The following is a 17,830-nucleotide window of genomic DNA, read 5'->3' as shown; positions in this document are numbered from 1 at the left end:
CTATGTTAAGACAACAGAGTCTGCCTGCCCAGCCTTTTGGCATGATCATGTCTGAGTAGTGCTAAGCCCTATCCATAACACTGGGTGCCTGCCAGCAGAGCATGGCTGGCAGCCTTATGAATGCTTCTTTAAACAGCTTGTGCTTTGTTGTTGCACGTGCTGTTCTCTGTTTGTCTCAGCAGACAGGGTTCATCCTTGCAAATAAGGTGGGTGATCCATCCAGCTTCCCCCTGGGGAACAAAGCCAAACTGAAGGTCATCTCCAAGTGCCAAGCTGTCTGTTCTCAGTGCACAGGGATTACTAAAGCAGCTTCCCCAGCTTCCAGCACAGCTTTGGGTACTGGGGGGATTCATCCGCAGGCTCTGTCAGGGCTCCAGAAGGACAATTGTTGATGTGTTTTTTAGCTGGCCTTGGTCAGATTTTGCAGGGGTGGTTTCCATTAGCCCTGCTCAGCTCTCGAGCACCTCTCCATAGCCCATCTGGCTGTGGAAAAGTGAGTTAAATGATTTGGGAAGGGCTGTGCAGTGCCAGCCAAGTCGCTGCTCATTAAATAAAGCACTTAGGCCAGCACTGGCGCTGCTATAAAGGAAAGCTGGTCCCTTTGAGGTCCAGGTCTACCTGCTTTTATCACTGCAGAATCTTGGGTCTGACTCCTTGGCATTTACTTAATGTGTTTGATGCTTCCCCAAAGAAATGATTTGAGCTCCAGAGAAGGGCAGTTCTTTCCTCAGGCCACTTGCAGACACATGAATGCAGCTCCACAGGAAGGCTGCAATCTGTTTAGAGCTTGGGGTTTGGAGAAGCTCCCCCAAACCTGGAGACTTTCCTGCCCTGAGCTCTGTGTGTCTGCAAAAGTAAACCAGAAAGCTTGTGAAAGCTTCTTGTGACACATCCAGTATTCCTCCTTTCATCCCATGTGTTAAATACCTTAGGAAGAACATTTCCAGAGCTCAGGCCTCCAGTGTGCAACACTGAGCTGAAAAGATTGCCTGGGATGTCAGATACCGCTGGGGTGACATGAGAAGGAGCCAGAAAGAGTTGATTCCTTGGAGACTGCCTGGGGCAAGCCACAATTCCCAGTGCAATAAGATTAAGAGTACACAGAGATATTGTCATGTTTGGCCCATGGCTTGTGATTCCAAGAGTGCTGCAGTCAAACTGCCAGAAACCTGATAGTCTGGAATGTGCACTAAAATAAATACTTCCTCATAGGTATTTCTTTTGTCTGGGGGTTACTGCTCAGGTTGACAGGCCTACAAACCAGCTCCCTGCTGCGGGAGTATCCAGGTTCTGACTCCTAGTCTTCTACGGTGGATTTTGTGGCTTGTCTGCTGAAGTCTTGGGTTTCTAGTGAGAGAGGAGGAGAGATGGAACTTGTGCTGGTCATGGCACATTGTAGACCCTTATCTCCAACAACAAACAGACAGGACCATTATAGAATCACAGAGGGATATAGGTTGGAAGGAACAGGGCCAACTTCTATACAGAAGTCAGCTCAACATCATGATGATTTTCTATGCTGTGTGCTCTTTCTGCAGCAGGCAATAAAAGCCATAGATAAATAGCTTTTTCCCTTTTTGATTTGAAAGCAGTTTCTTACAGCTTTTGGTGGGAAGAATACAGGACCCTAACATGACACCCACATGCAGCAGAGACAAAAGTGTAGGCTACAGTATTCAGACCCTTAACAGTACAATGTGGTTTTGTTCTGATACTGTGAATTAACTAATGTAAACTGATGGTTTGATTCCTGACCCATGGCTGTGGATTCTGTAATCAGCACCATCCCTAACTAAACCTTAAGATTAATTTCAGCTCATATCTCTCTTTATATTACCAAATGACCACATAAGACTTTTCTGCTTTTATCCTCCTAGATGCTGTAACCACTTTCTAGACATTCCAGATGACTATATGCTGGATATATGTGCAGCCTTCTGCTTCAGAAACAGGCTGTCACTTGAGCTAAGGGGCTGTCAAATCTAGCCAGCAGCATTTTAGGGCTTACGGATCCCGATGGGCAGTTCTGATGCTTCCCATCCCGTGCAGTGACATGTGCATAGTTAGTGTTCAATCTGAGCTTCTCTATTGACATTTCCACCCCTAAAAGAAATGTGTGTTCTGTCTTAATGGCCTTGATTGGGATGTCTTCAAGGAAAATGATCCGTTGGCATATGAGGTGTTTAGATGCGTGAGAAGAGAGCCAGTCACTGGCCTTGCAATTGGTTTGGAAAGGATTCACTTGGCCTTATCCTCCAAGTTGTGGGATGAGTGTGTCACAGCTCTGGGTTTTCACAAGTATTTCATGATTGGCAAAGGAGACTGGTCAGCAGATCCTGCTAAACAAATCTGTTATGAAATCCACACACATCTCGCAAGCTTGGACCGTGCAAAGGGAGTTCTCTGTGCTAAGGTGCCCTGAACAAGCAGTTGCACTGGAAAACTGGACTGGGAGAGGGAAGAGAAGACCTGGAAACAAATGTAATGGGGAGAAGGGGCAAATGTAGTGACGGGCTATAGGAGGAACTGTATTGTGTGTTTGATTTATGGCCTCCACACGTGGTCCATAGCTTTCATGCACGGTCTGTGGCTGTGCTCTGTGCTGGCTAGCTGTGCTGTGATTGTTGCTTCGTAAGGTTAGGAGGAATCTATTTCAGGTCCACCTGCATGTACCACCACCTCCTTTCTAACAGCAGTGCTGCTGCATCCCATGCAGTCAAGATGATCTTTTGGTTAGTGTGTTTTGTGCTGCTTTTTAGCTCCTTGTAATCGATGTTCTGAACTCTGCCGTGTTCATGGATCTCAGCAAGTGCTTCTGAACACAAATCCCAGAAGTATGCTGGTTTATAAAATAAAGTGCTATGCTTGGAAGCCTTTCATCTGTTTTATATTCAAAGTATAGAAAAATGCCTGGCATTCCTAGAGCTCCCTTCATGGCATAAATAAAAGCTCAGTGCTAGGAGCTGTACCTCTGCACAGGTTGGTTCTAACAACCATGGAGTTCACCCACTACAGCCTCATCCTTCATTTCCCAATGGTGTTCTCATACTAGTGCTTGTGGTGGCCAAAAGAGAGCAGGAGGCAGGTGTGACTTCTACCACACAGTGGCAGCCACGGGTTTATCATGTGCTGGGTTTTGTTCTTAAACCAGAAAAGCCTCAAACAGCCTGTGGTCATGGTGACACACGCAACCTGTGGCAGGGCTATTCCTCCCTTGCAAGCTGATGCAGCACTGATACAGCTTTTAAAGCCATGACTGTCTTTTCAACAGAAATGGTTTCATATCGTAGAGGAGAAAGGAGATGCAGAAGATGAACTGGTCTCACTCATTAAGGAGGAGATAAAGATTTGGGCTATTATTTTCCAGAGACTAACTCCATTTCTAGGTGCTTTGTGTAGCTGTTTTTCAAACTTCTCACTGTCTCTGAGACCCGTACAGGCTCCTTTCCTCCTGAGATTTCTGTGAGGTCTTGGTACAAGCAGAGATCTTCATTGCATTCTGAGATGCTTGAAGCTAAATCCCAGACAAACAGATAATATCTTCTGTTTGATGGGGTGAAAGATTAATGATGTAGGTTATTCCTAGCTCAAATCCCATCTACAGAAGTATCTCCAGGGAAGCAACAGAGCCTTTGTGAATGATACCTGGATCTAATTTATACAGGACTAAGAAAGGCTCATCATGAGGAAAGAGAAGATGCGGCTGTAGCAGCGCTGTTTGTGGCAGTCCTTTACTAGCCTACAGGTGCTCTCAGCTTTGCAAACAGCACAGATGGAATATGACCAGATTTTGAACAAACTTGTGGTTTTGTACAAGTTTTCTTTGGCAGACCTTTTGCAGAAAGTAAATAGTTGATATTCCTGTTAGATTGTTACTGCTCTTTGAACCAAGCAGGTTAGAAAGCAATTTTGGTTAAGTTCTGAGCTGTGAACGCAACCAACTTCACTCAGTCCATCATCTGAACTGTGTGAAGAATGTGAATCTTCACTGGAATAGCAGATAACTCCTTCCCCCAGTCCCAGATGTGGTTTGCATAAGAGGCAGAAAGCTTTGAATGTCTTTTGGAAGCTCATTAGGCATTTCCAAGTTAAACTGTGAGGAAAAGAAAATGGGAGGGCAGGGATGCAGCACCAACCACAGCAGTAAGGCAAAGAGCATCGGATTGAAATCACCCTTCCACCTTGGTAGAAGCTTGCTGGAAGAGGCATTGTCCTTGAGGGCTTAGTGTGCCAGTCTAGAAGCATATCAGACATGGTTTCTACCCTGCCACTGTCTTAAGTGGTCAAGTCACACAATTTCCTTGTACCTCAGAACACAGAAAACGAGCTATGAGTAACCCTCACTTTGTGATGTGCTTTGAGATCCTGGGAACCAAAGCACCATAGAAGTATCTGTAGCTCTTACAAAGTAAAGATGAAGTATACAGGTAATCAACCACTAGAAGGGATAACTCTTCCTACCATTCTTCTGCTAGTAATTTACAGCTTTCATAAACTCAATCCAGTTTGGATTTAGGGCTAATGCAATTGAGACTGGAGTCAAACCAGGTCAGAGCCAAAGCTACAAGCCAACAAATGCTGTTTGGGAGCTTGTGTGCTGAAATGAGCTTGTGCTTTTGCCCATGAGTTTACATGCTGCCTGTGTGGTTCTGTGGTGGCCTGAGTTATGACTTCAGAAAGGATAGCGAATAAGTAGCTGCGAATGAATAGTGTTATTTTTCCACAGCTCATTAAGTCCCTAATAAGTGACTTGCTGTGTTGCTTTTGGGAGGATGTTCTGTGGTTGCTGAGGAGAAGATGGCTAACGTGTTTATTTGTGTGTTGTAGCTTGGAAAATTCCTTCAGCTGCGTTTCTTTCTGTTTCAGTCAGGGCCTCAGTCAGAGCTGACACTAGAGGCTGCCAAAGCTGGTGAAAAGGCAGGCAGCAGGGGGCAAAGGCTTTCCCTTTATCATGGATACAACCCCTACCTCACCTTGCACAATATTCTTTATGCTTCACACACCTGAGGCCTCATTGTTGTCTTCTGACGGGGGAGTTAGGAGGGAAACAGCCTGGCTGGGTTGAAGGCAGCTTCCCTTACACGTGTTGTCTGGCTGAACTGTTTGACTCCCTTTCTGATAGGAGCATTACCTGTATGTTAGTGAGAGGAATCCTACCATGGGACACTGCAGGTATGAGTGGGGCAAACCCTGCTTTCCCCACAGATAATCAAAGTTCCTATTGTATTCAATCCCTGCCCTGCATGACAAGTGTAGCCAAGGAGTGGAATGGTGGTTTGTGATGAAGGTAATGCAGAGATGTCGTCCCACTGGCTTGTCACAGGAGCTGAGCAAGTTGTTGTGGTCACATATGGTGGTCTTAGGATGAAGGAGCTTTACACAGATTGTCTTGTTGAGTGGAAGAGATCAAGAGCCCATAGCTGATTCCCAAGACAATCCCATATCAATCCAACGGCAGTGCTACTTTGAGTCTCTGCACAGCCTTCAGTGTTACTCTCTCCTTACCTCCCCTGGCTCCACTCATCACAACATGGGTGGCAGATCCAATCCAAGTAGACTATGCTTTCCTGTTGATAGATTATTCTTGGCATAGGTTCTTTATAACTGCTTCTCTGAGAGAGCTAAGAAAGATCAACACATACTGTGTCATTTTGTCTGGGAGGCAATGTGGGGAGAGGGAGGGATGGCAGGAGAAAGAGGAGAGCAATTGACCTGGGGAAATATAGGCCTCGTGTCAGCCTGTCTTAGGAAACATTTCCCGCAGGGAATTTTAGGTTTAGAACAGCACAGCAGTGTGGAGGGTGGCTGCAGTCATTGCCATGGTGCTGCTTTGTGGCTCCTGAGAATCTCAGTTGACAAGATAGTTGTGGAAGATGCAAACTGAAGCACAAGCTGTGGCCTCCAAGCCTCATTTGAGCAGACACACAAGCTCACTTCTTGGCAACAGAAGGCCATGTATGAAATCAGCCTTTTACCCTCAGATTCGGCAGTATTTCATGGCATAATGAAGTGAATTGACACAGTAGAGCTGCAATTTCACACATAACAACTCACACGTTACTAGGCAAACAACAGGCATTCAGGAACTGCAGTTCTTACAAAATGAGATCATGTCCATCCCATTTCTAACACAGCATGTCTGTTCTCTGCTGGCCTGACAGGCAGGTGAAAACAGTCTACTTGTTTTATGTCATTTTAGCAAAGAGCTGGGTATAACCAGTGCTCAGCTTGTAAGTTAAATGTTTCCAAAAGACAAAGTCAAGGGGATTAGTCCTAAAACGTAAACCAAAAACCTATGCAGCATACTTAGAATTATCCATAATAAACTAAGATTGCGCATAAGGCCTAAGAAATGGTTTTATCTTCAAGGCAGAACTGATGTGGAACTGTAGTGCTAACAACCATCAATCACTGCAGCGGAGAAGAGGAATGATACCTCATTCCACTGAACTAGCTGATCATAGCCTCAACATGCAGGTACAACAGTTATGTGCTAACACAGCTATCTGAGATCACATCCCCAAGCTAACAGTCATAGTAGGCATCATGTAGATGTAGAGAAAGTAGACAGAGTATGAGTTCTGAGGCCACATCCTTGAAAACCTTGCTTCTGTTCAACTATGAAGTGTCACCTTGCTTCTTACACCTTGCACCTTACACCTTGCTTCTTACACCTTGCACCTTACTATTCAGTGCATGGTCCAAATCTCCCTTCTGAGAGGACAATGGAAATTGGGTGATAAAATGATCAACTGTAAGTTTGGAGAATGAAGTTTTCCAGCACGTGAGAAATGTGATGGTGTTTGCCATGAAGAGATGACTGGAGGCCTGTTGGACACAGAGTTCAGTGTTAAAAGATGGAGAACTGAGCACCATTTATGGAGGCTTTGAAAGGAATAAACAGGAAAGCAAACGTCAGAGAGGGAAGGAATTTGCCTTCAAAATGGATGGCCTCCAAAGCCATCTGCTCTCAGTCTAACCATGATAATGATTTATTGTCTCCTTTGGGCTGACTTTAACCTCACTTGACTGCCAAATGCAGAGTATAGACCTGCCTCGCCCCAGGGAACACACAGCACAAAATACAAGCTCACAGGGGAGATGACAACTGGGAACAAGCATAGGAAAGGAGCTGATTTTGCCAGGTATGGATCTTCATCTGCCCTGGGAGGAATCTGCCCCTCTTCAGTCCAAAGTGGTTTGTCAACTTGGTGGCCTTCAGCAAGTTATGAGCAACTTGCTCTCAAAACCAATGAATGTGATCATGCAAAAGGCTGCATCCCTCCATCACTGCAAGCTTAGAGTCACGTTTAAAGGTAAAGCAGTGCCATTTTCTTGAGCAGTTATTGGGGGGTAACTGGGGCACTAAGGACAATTCATTGGGCAACCATGCAGTGAACTGACATCCCGAATCCTGTAAATAAGAAAAGGGTTCCTATTTCTACCATATATATCCCAGTGTACTCACATAACTGTGCTAGCCAACCAGGACCTCGTGTTTAAAAGCATATAGAAGAAACGGAAAAGGTTCTGCAAAGACTAACAGGTATAGTCAGAAGTATGGAACCATGTGAGTGTTCAGCTTGGAAAAAGGATTAGTGAAGGAGGCAACAACAGGTCTATAAAATCACATAAAGCAGAGAAAGGGAATAAGATAGACACATTTCCTTGTAATCTGTGGCAAAGGAGCATGCGGACCCCAGGAGGAGATTATTTCCCTGCACTGTCATGTGTTGACAAGAAGATTTCAGCAATGCAGCCAACACCCTGCGAGAACAGAGTGGGAGAAGCACGTAAGGCTGGCTTTGCCCAAAGTGAATCAAGATGATATTCATTCCAGGAAACTTGTTTTCATTCACTGGAGAATTTAATTAGCCATGGAAGGAACTCTAATTACGCTGCAGAAAAAACCCTCTTGGGCTCCATGTGACTGCGAGCCAGTCATCTTCTATTGTTTTCAAAGTAAACACTGGAGGCCCAGGCAATTTTTAGCTCATCTGAGTTACAATGAAAATAACAAAGATGGATAAAGTTGATTCAAACTTGAAAAGAAGGCAGCAAAGCATTTCCCATCAGCGGGGTGCCTGCATCTCCTCACAAGAACACACTCGCTGAGCACATCCTGCACTAGTGATTTCCCTGGGACAGTCCCTCAGGAACAGGGAATCATAGCATCAACTAGGTTGGAAAAGACTTTTAAGATCCCTTGGTGTCTCTTTCTGTTTGGAAGCAGGTATTCCTTGGCTAGCAAATGGGCCAGACCCACACAATGAGCAGGTAGTGGAAACGTGAGGATGCTGCAGAGAGTGCAGCTTGCTACACGTTCAACTGCTTATTTTGAGTCTTTATATAGATTTGAATCCAATTTACTTTACAAAGACTGGCTTCCTCCTTTGTTTTCCTGGCCCCACAATTACCTCATTGCCTACTATAACCCTTCCAAAATTAAGGCCTGACACCCCAAAAGAATGATAGGACATTAATAATGTATCATAGAATAGTTAGGGTTGGAAAGGACCTTAAGATATCACAACAGTCAAGCTAATACCACAAGGCTCAACAACCCTGCCCATGGCAAGTCTCTTTGCTCTCCAATGCCTCAGTGTTCTCTTCTGTAACTGAGTCAGAAGAAATCCTTCTTTGCCTTACAGATGTGCATGTGAAGCTTAATGAGGCTTGATTAATGCTATCAAAGCACTTGGAGATCTTTTGATAGGATAAGAAGCTTCCCAAATGCCAAACAGTGCTCTTTCCAAATGAGTTAGGTCCAACTCAATCCCTGTGAGAGCACACAGATGGTATTTCCCTGGGTAATATTGTTGGATTTTGGCTATGAGGAGGGCTCTTTGGTTCTTGGCTACAGAGTTGTGTAAGACAAACATCCTGAGGCTGGTGACCATCTGGAAGACTCTGATTAGTGGTAACATCTGCCTTTAGTCTCTGGACACCAGATGGCAGAAACCAGCTTCGTATACTGTCCAGGAAACCCAGGTTAACCCAGAAGAGCTGTTGTTCTTGTAGCTAAAGCAATGTTTTCATGTATAGTGCCCTGTAGTGTGTGCTACAGGGTCCTGGGAATGGCTGTAACATCATCCAAGGTGAATACACTTAGTACGTGAGAGATGGAAAGTAACCTAAAGGAGACATATCTAGAGGGTAGACCTGTACCCTAAATTATTCCCTGTCATGTCTGTAGCATCATCTTTGCACTCAGAGTAGTATGGAATAGTGCAAAGAGGAGGGACACAGGACAGCGAATTCACTGGTAGCAGTGAAACATGTTTCTGAAGTGTGCAAATGCTGCAGGAGACGAGCACCTATTCAAACACCTTTTTCTCTTCAGCTTTCGGAGCTTCCAGATAGAGCTTTATAATGAGAGAATCACAGAATGGTTTGGGTTGGAAGGGACCTTAAAGATCATCCAGTTCCAACCGGTGAATGTATTAACCTCTGGAGCTAGAGAACATTTGCAAAGCTCTGTTGAGTTAAGAGCAAAGAACACTGCTTACCAAATGGCATTTAAAATCAGGTAAAAAGTAAATGGGAGTGGCTGGGGACAGCCAAGGTTCAGGTGGAAAGCAAACGGATTATGCAAGGAGATAAATTCTGCTGAACTCAGGTGCTAGTTTTTGTTTCCTGGCTACATTATGGTTTATTTTACATTCTTTATTCCCTTTGGATTAATCTTTTGATTCAAATGGCTGAATGTCTGCAGGAGGCAAAGCGATTTCTCTCCTAGGCTTGGATTTACCAGGCACTGTGTTATTTATAGCCTCCTCAATGACTTTATTTTTAGAGTGCAGATACCTTTATACTGTATTGTGTTGGTTTTGAGAGTCTGAACTCCAGAGTGTGTGCACAGGGCACTGTGTGCTTCCTCCACACCGACTATACCATTGCACTACACAACCCACAGCTCTTCCCTGTCTGTCTGGTGCCTCTTCAGAGCATTTAGAATCAAATCCATCCTTTCCTGTTCATGGGTTCTCACACTGAACAGATGCTTCTCTTGGGGGGCAGATTTCGCCCTAGTTTGATGTGACTTGTTATGAATTGCTGGGCTGTTGGATTTGAAGTGGCCTGATGGTTTGCTGGTTTGTTTAAAATCTGCTCAAGCTCCAGAGCTGAAGAAAGGAAAACTTTGCTGACTTCTTCAAATTCACCATTAAAACCCTGCTTAGCAGAGATGCTTAAATCTTCGCTGCAGTGCAGGGACATGGTGTGCTGAGATCACTTCTTGGCGTGCTGAGCCAAACTGCTCTATCGTGTGGTTAGCTTTTCTGTATCTCTGTGTTCATTTTATCTTACCCCAGTTTGCAGGTTTTGGGTGGAAAGAGGTTATTTTTTCCTCTGGATCTGTTCAGCACCTAACACAACAGTAATAATAGACAATACTGGAAGAAAGAGTGAACAAGGTAAAAGAATTATATTCAAATTGTGAGATGGAATGTAGCTATTTACAGTCTATCTCTCTATAACCCTCTCTTCTGCATCAGCTCTCCAGGACCCAATCCTAAGCTGCATTCATCAGGTGCCACCTTCCATTAATGGGCTTTGGATCAAGTAACGAATGATCAGTTTCATCAACTATTGATGCAGAAGCAGGTGACAATATGTGCAAAGAGGAATCCTGTGGGAAGCAGGAATGCATGAGCTGCACAGTGAGCAGGTCTCGGATCAGGCCAACGTGGCTGGAGATTTTCCAGGCCCCAAACCTGCTGCTTCCTCGCAGATTGGATGGGAGCTGACCACCCACCCTCACCGTGCTTTATTTACACAGGAACAGTAATCCGGATCGCCTGGGCAAGGATATGTGCACAGATACATACACTGGCCTCTGTCTGTGCTTAGTTAACCTCTTCATGGCCATTGCTGGGATTAGTTCTGCATCTTGGCGTTGAAAAGCCAGGGAAATACTTCTGCTGATGGGGGAGAAATCGAATGGATATGGAGGTTCCATTCTATCGGACATGGGCAGTCAGACCTGGGATACTGGTTGTTTTAGGATACCTGGGATACAGCCTTGTTTTAGGCCATTCAGTGTGGCAGAAGCCTCAGAACACTGAAATCCTCCTTTGGTATGAGGTCTGTAAGATTTCAGTCCTGCTGGGCTTGGACTCTGAACCAGATTTGAACACGATCCCAAACCCTGAACCTAACCTCAGAATCTGGCTGGCTCTCGGTCAAGAGGAAAGTATTTTTTGGCCAATTTCTGCTTGGACCAGTGACCTACATTCAGTTCTCAACAACCCTGGGGTGAGCTCTGAAATAACACCACTGACTGCTCAAGTCTGATTCCAGGTAGACATGGCAGAGACCGAAATCCAAATCTAACTTAGCTCTTCCTTGATGTTTAATCACAATCCTTCCTTTCTGAATATCTTTTCTGCCATATCTAGTGGGGGTTCACTAAGGGATGTCTTTGCTAGCAGAGTTTTTGTACTGTGGCCAGATTTAAACCTCTGTATTTCTTATTCCCTCACATCTGCTTAGGAGCTGGAGCTGAGAGTAAACCTTTTCCCAATTAAAAACACACTAGTGCCCTCAAACGTGAGCAGTGGGCACTACTGCAGGGGGAAACCTGCAAGGTTTGATGGGGTTGCCCCTCAGCATGACCTGGTTGCTCAGGCTTCTTATTCAGTGCACAAAATCCTGTCCCTCACATTCTTCTTTCTCTTACGTTTTGAAATGAGAGGAGTTTATTTCTGTGCTTATGGCCAAGATGAGTTCTGACAAAAAGGAGCTGAATGCTTTATGGTTTAAGTTTAGGAAACTCTTCATCAACAGCCATGGGCTTCCACTGCTTTGCTGTGGTTGGGCAGATGTTATCTTGTCCCCTCTTTGCCTATAACTCTTGTAACTGCAGCAACACAGCAAAAGTGGTTGTTCTTGAGTTGTGCGTTTTATTGTGGGTTTGGTTTCCTTTTTGTTTGTGCGGGCTCTTACAAACCAGCTTGCACACATGAGCATTATTCCATCCTTCCTCTGTGAGCCTGTGTCCTACGCAGAGCGTGCTGCTGCAGAGCTGGAGACTCAAAACCACAGATGAGAGTAGGAAATGAATGTATAAATGAGAGCATTACCACGGCGCCCGCCACACAAGACAGGGGACACTGCCTGTTGTTGTCTCACTCATAAACCCCACTGGAAGGGGCTGAGATTACTGCTGGAAGGTTCCCTGCTTTGGCCTCTGACTCCACCTCTGCAGAAGGTTTGGCTGAGCAGCATTGGAGAACTGGAGAGGGGAGAAAGCACACTAGGTTTGATGGCTGCAAGACGATCCTCTTTCATGCTCGCTGTTGGTTTACAGCTCTTGCAAGTAAGGAGGACAAAAATAATCAATTGGTTTCATTGAACATAGTGGAGCTTCTCAAAAAAATCAGTCAGAACACCAAGGGGATCAATCACTTCTGCTTCTTGGCAAAGGAAATACTAAATCAAACACTGATCTATTCCCTCAGCACCCAAACTCCCTGATAGCAAATTATTTCTTATCAAAGATAGCCCCTGGCCTAAGCACGCCCATGGTTGCAAAGTCAATTTTCATCCAGCATGTGGACTGACAGAATTTCTCTTCTTTGACTCCTGGTTATGAATTTTCATGCATTTCCAGTAGGCTTTGGCTCAGCTCAGAAGGCCCCACGTGTCAGCTCTAGGGAGTGGAGGGAGCATGGCATGAGTGTGATTAAATGGCACGCAATCTAATAGAGCATGAAACCTCTCCTACCACTAAGTAGTGCGTTCAGATCCAGCACAGGAGTACTGGGAAGCCATTGGGAAAGGAGTGAGCGGGTTTAGTCCATCCAGCATTTGCAAAGAGCCAATGTTTTTGCTTGCTGGTGGCCTTGGCAAAGCTACCCTGTTTTGAGCGGGCTCTAAGCAGTGGATTATCTCAGCATTCTTGCAAGGGGCCTCTCCGGACCTACATGGAGAACAGGGCACGTAGAAAGAGCTTTCAAGGGTGCCATATCTCAGCACAGGAGAGAAAGCAAATGGCATCTGTGCCATTTGGACACAAGCCAGGTTGGACACAGGGGCTTGGAGCAACCTGCTCTAGTGGAAGGTGTCCCTGCCCGTGGCAGGGGGTTGGAACTGGATGAGCTTTAAGATCCTTTCCAACCCAAAGCAGCCTGTGATTCTATGATGCTCAATCCCCTTAGAAAGAGAGTGATGGGTCAGTTTAGCAGAGGTGTTCAGCAAGTGCTAAGCTATGCTATTGAGGCTGGCAATGTGATGTGGGGGGTGGTGGTGCCTGGGGCGGCTCAGTCCTGCAAGGAGCAGGGTGAGATCCTAACCATCGCTGTGTTCACTGAAGCCTTTAGCCCTGGGGAGAGCTCAGCCCATTGCAGGGTGAGGCAGCATCTAGGATGCAATTCCCTGCTCTGTGCTGAATGTCCCAGCCCTCTGTGGGTTGGGCTCAGACTGAACATTGCTCTAACGTTGTCTTTGTTGGTTTAATTTTCTAATAACATATTTCACTGAGCAATGTAGCCAGACTGGAGCCATAACCCAGAACAGCAGTTGGCATGAAAACCTCTACTGTATTTCTGACACTGGGGTCTTTTATAGCCAGGGTATGATGGTTTCAGCACCAGTGCAATTGCAACTAAGTATTAAATATCCCAATTAGTGCAATTCACAGTTATCAACAACACTGTTTTCTTTCCAACATTCCTCAAGGACAAGAAAATGTTCTGTGTGAATCTGAAAGCTTCAGGAAGAGGAGGCAGTCCTCACTAGGATGCTGCAGTCTTTAACATATGGATCTTAGAGCTGATTCGGGGCTGGGCACAGGTAACACATGAGCTTGCTTAAGCAGCCAAGGTAAAATAGACTCAAGAGCCCTAATCCACCATCTGAGAGGGGCATTGTGGCAAGTGGCATTAGTTGGTCTCTTGCTTGCAAGTAGCAGAGCTGAGAAACGAGAAGACAGGGCTAAACTAGGATACGTTTGCCCAGCAGAAGCCTGTATTGCTTCAGCGTCACTTCAAGCCTCCAGATACAGGGACTTCTTTTGCATTTCCACCCGCTTTGTGCAAATGAGGAGAAGAAAGCTCTGAAAGATGGTTTGTGTAGTCATGAAATGTCCAAGGGAAAAGCACAACGATATTAAAACAGTTTCTCCAGTTTAGGCTGTAAGCGCAGGTGTGTTTCTGGTTGTGCCTGTGGGCTCTAGTCCCTGCCAAACCTATGCTACCATCTTCAGTTTGTGATTGCTACCCAGTGCAGCTGCATTAACATGCTGTTTGCCCAAGCTCATTTCACTAGTTCTAGATTTGCCCAGGGAAAAAAGCTGGGGGGGAAAGAATTCCTTACATTTCCTTCCCTCTGATCTACCTAATGTCATTCACACGTAAGGGCTCCATCCTGCAAAATGCAGGTATGTGCATTCATTAAGCTCCCTGCCAGTGAAATGCAGGGTTGGCTCCTGCAGGATTGACTCCCGAGATCAATGATTACTAAATCCTCATTTTATCCCTATTTTTTTTTCCTCCACCTTCAGTTTCTTGCTGTGGAAAGCCAGAGGGAAACCACCCAGCTGCAGAAAGATGCTGGATTTCAAGAGTTAAATACGACAGTAAGAAAGAAATAATCATAACCGCCTTTTAAATAAACATCAGTGTTACTGATCCAGTTGTTTATGAGTCTGTGTTCCAGCCCATTTCACTGACAAAGGCCAAGTGAAATTAGCATTTGATGCCTGAAAAGAAATGGAAAGCCACAGGCCTCGCATGAAAGGGGAAGCAGTGAAGTAAACAAACTCTGATTACATGGAAGAGGTTGCGTGTTTGCTTAGCAAGAAATCAGTGAATCACAGGTTGTTTTGAGGCAGGAGAAAGAACCCATTCTGAGTAATTCAAGGAATAGGGACACTGAGACACTTTGAGAGCAAGGAGTGATGCCACAGCAGCCTGGATGGGACCAAGAAAACGTGGCTCAGGGCTTTCAATTTGCTCCTGACCCACAATGTCAGCAAGTTCCTTGTGGTCTGTTAACTTTTAAGGCTTGATTAGCTCCAGTTCAGCATCATGCTAACGTGGTTATAATGTGTTCCTCAGACAGCTGGCTTGTGTCAAGCTTGTAGAGTAGGAGACTAAGCTTGGATCCAAGGCATGATGTATAGTTGTCATCTTGGTATCCCAATGCCTCAGCTCCCCTCCGCAATGACTCCATAGCACTAACCATTTTAGTAGAGATACTGTGAGGATGGGATGAGCTCTCTGGTAATGGGAGCCCTATGTGGAAGTAGCTCCCTTCAGCTCGCAGTGTTCATAGAACTGACCTAGCACTTCCCATCCTGTTTGCAAGGACAGAACCTTCCAACTAGCTTTGTACCTGTTTAGTCATAGCTCTGAACCAGCCTTTATTCGTTACTCTGCATAACCCCACACCCAACTGCTGCTAACTCGGCCTCTTACAATTCCCGAACCAAGGAACCTGCAGCACTTCCAACCTGCTCCTGGCTTGTGCCTGTTCTTTTGCAAAACTGCACTTCCTGTGCCATGAAGAAATCCTTGGTCAATACGAACCCAAGCCTGAATGTGGAAGGAGAATGCAGTGGGAGGAAAGGAAATTGGGGCCTTTGATCTCTTATTTCATCTGGAAGGCATTGAGAGCCAAATGCTTTTGAATAAACAAGCTGTCAGAGGTAGGGAGTGAACAGATCCACATGGATTGGGTGGGGTGCTCTCTGCACGAGCCGACATGGAACTGATGCAAGTGATGGGATGCTTCCCAAGCGTTCCCCTGCCTGCTGATGTAATCTCCCATTTGTCATGTGCCCTGGCTAGGGCTGATCTCCACACATGCCAAGGATGAGTGGAGGCAGACTTGCTGTCAATCCTAGGATAACTAACATTGGAAGAGACCTCTGGAGGTCTCCAGTCCAACCTACTGCTCAAAGTGGGGTCAGCTTTGGGGGCAGACCAGGGTACCCCAGGGCTTTATCCAGTTGGGTTCTGAAAACTTCCATAGTTGGAGACTGCACAGCCTCTGGGAAAGCTGCTCCTGTAATTCACTGTTTGCATGATGAAAATAAATGTCTTTTTACCCAGTTTGAACCTCTCTTATTTCAACCTGCCCATTGTCACTTGTCCTCCTGCCATACACCACTGTGAAGAGCCTGGACCTGTTTCTTGCTAACTTCTCCCAGGTATTGTAAGCTTGCTATTAGCACAACCCTTTTCTTCTCCAGGCTAAACAAGCCCTGGGCCCTTGACCATGTAGCTTCTCAGTAGCTTGTGTCTAGAAAGAGGCAGCTGAAGGCACCGATGTCCTTGGTAGCACAGGGAGTGTGTTCTTGGATCCTCAGGCAAGGATTTATAGGCCTATGGGCAGGTTAAGGCAGCTACAATGGGTGAGCAACACACCAGACAAGAAGTAGAGGAAGGAATTCTCAAACCAGGGCACCCATCTGCATGACCTGCAGGTGGTTGGGTGCTGTGTAACACCCAGGAATTGCCCAGCCTCTAATATGGGAAATGGGCTTCTGCGATCACATTGCCTTTAGTCACCAGCCTTCCTTTTTCTTCCCAGGGTAAGTATCTTCTCCAAGCCAAAGGAAGTTCTCCCTCACTCCCAATCCCACCGTCGCTGTGCTAGGATCATGCAACTTTACCCCTATTAGGCTCAGTAGCCTTCACCCTGGTTGTCTTTGAAGATACCTGTATAGCTCATTGGGAACCACTGCCTGGTGATCAGGTCCCCAGTGAAAGACGCTGCCTTCACTCCGGGATTGCTCCTACCCATCACCCCAGAGCAACTCCCTGGGCTAAAACAAGGCTCAGGGTCTTTTTTTGGTTGGGCCCTGCTCTTTTCCTAAAGCTAACAGAGCAAAGAGCTGTTGCTGGTGCACTCTAATGAGGATAAAGTTCCACTTGTCACAGCTGGAATTAAAATCAAGGTCATTTTACCCCTTCAAGTTCCTCCTTTTCATCTCAGTCCTTCCCCAAACAGGCATCTATCTCTTCTTTAGTGACCCCAGCGCTCAGGACAGGACATCCCTCGTGGCTGATTCCACCCAGTTGCAATATTTATGTATCTCTTGCTATCTCTTGCTCCTCGGGACCCTGCAGCTTTCTGATGAGTGCATTTCACTCGTCTCAGGTTTTAGAATGTATTTCGGTGACTCCAGCCCTGATGTCTGAGACTGGCTGAAAATAGTAACTCAGCCTGATCTTATCTGCAGCTATTAGAGACTCCAATTATATCCTCCCGGGACTATCTGTTACTCCTAAGAAATTAGATCTTGGTTATTGTTTTCTTACCCTTCTGCCTGTCCTCATAAACCTTCCAGCTCCGGGTTTTGCTTTGATGCAGGTTTTCAGGAGCCAGATTGGACTTTGACAAAGCGAAAGATAATCAGGCGCTTCCCTAAGCCCAGCCATGCCTGGATCCCAAAGCCTTTGAGAGCTTTGCTTCACAATGCCCTCAGAAGAGGTTACGTTGTTGTCAACTTACTGAGGGAGAAACTGAGGCACGGAGTAGTTCTTAGTTTCATTATAAGAACTATTTCCCCTGGATTCTGTTAGAATAATGGATTCACAGCACATTAAGATGGGGGTATTGCAGCAGTCCCTGTGAAATCAGGGAATCCGAATGGTAAAGAAAGACAGAAAGCTGTAACTTTTCTAACTTCTAGTGCACAGCACCTCAGATTTGGGAAAATCCCTTTATGGCTGAAGATTCCCCTAACATTCCCTGCATCCAAGCTCAGGATGCAAGGTGTTTTTAGAAAGGGACAGTGTAGCATTCACAGAGAAGCCTCTTGCTAGGGACTATGAGAGACTAGCTGCAAACCAGGGCAGAACCAGCTGAGGAAGTTGCACGC

Source organism: Strigops habroptila, chromosome 16, assembly GCF_004027225.2.
Source record: "Strigops habroptila isolate Jane chromosome 16, bStrHab1.2.pri, whole genome shotgun sequence".
Lineage (NCBI taxonomy): Eukaryota > Metazoa > Chordata > Aves > Psittaciformes > Psittacidae > Strigops > Strigops habroptila.
Note: the sequence above shows the minus strand (reverse complement) of the source record.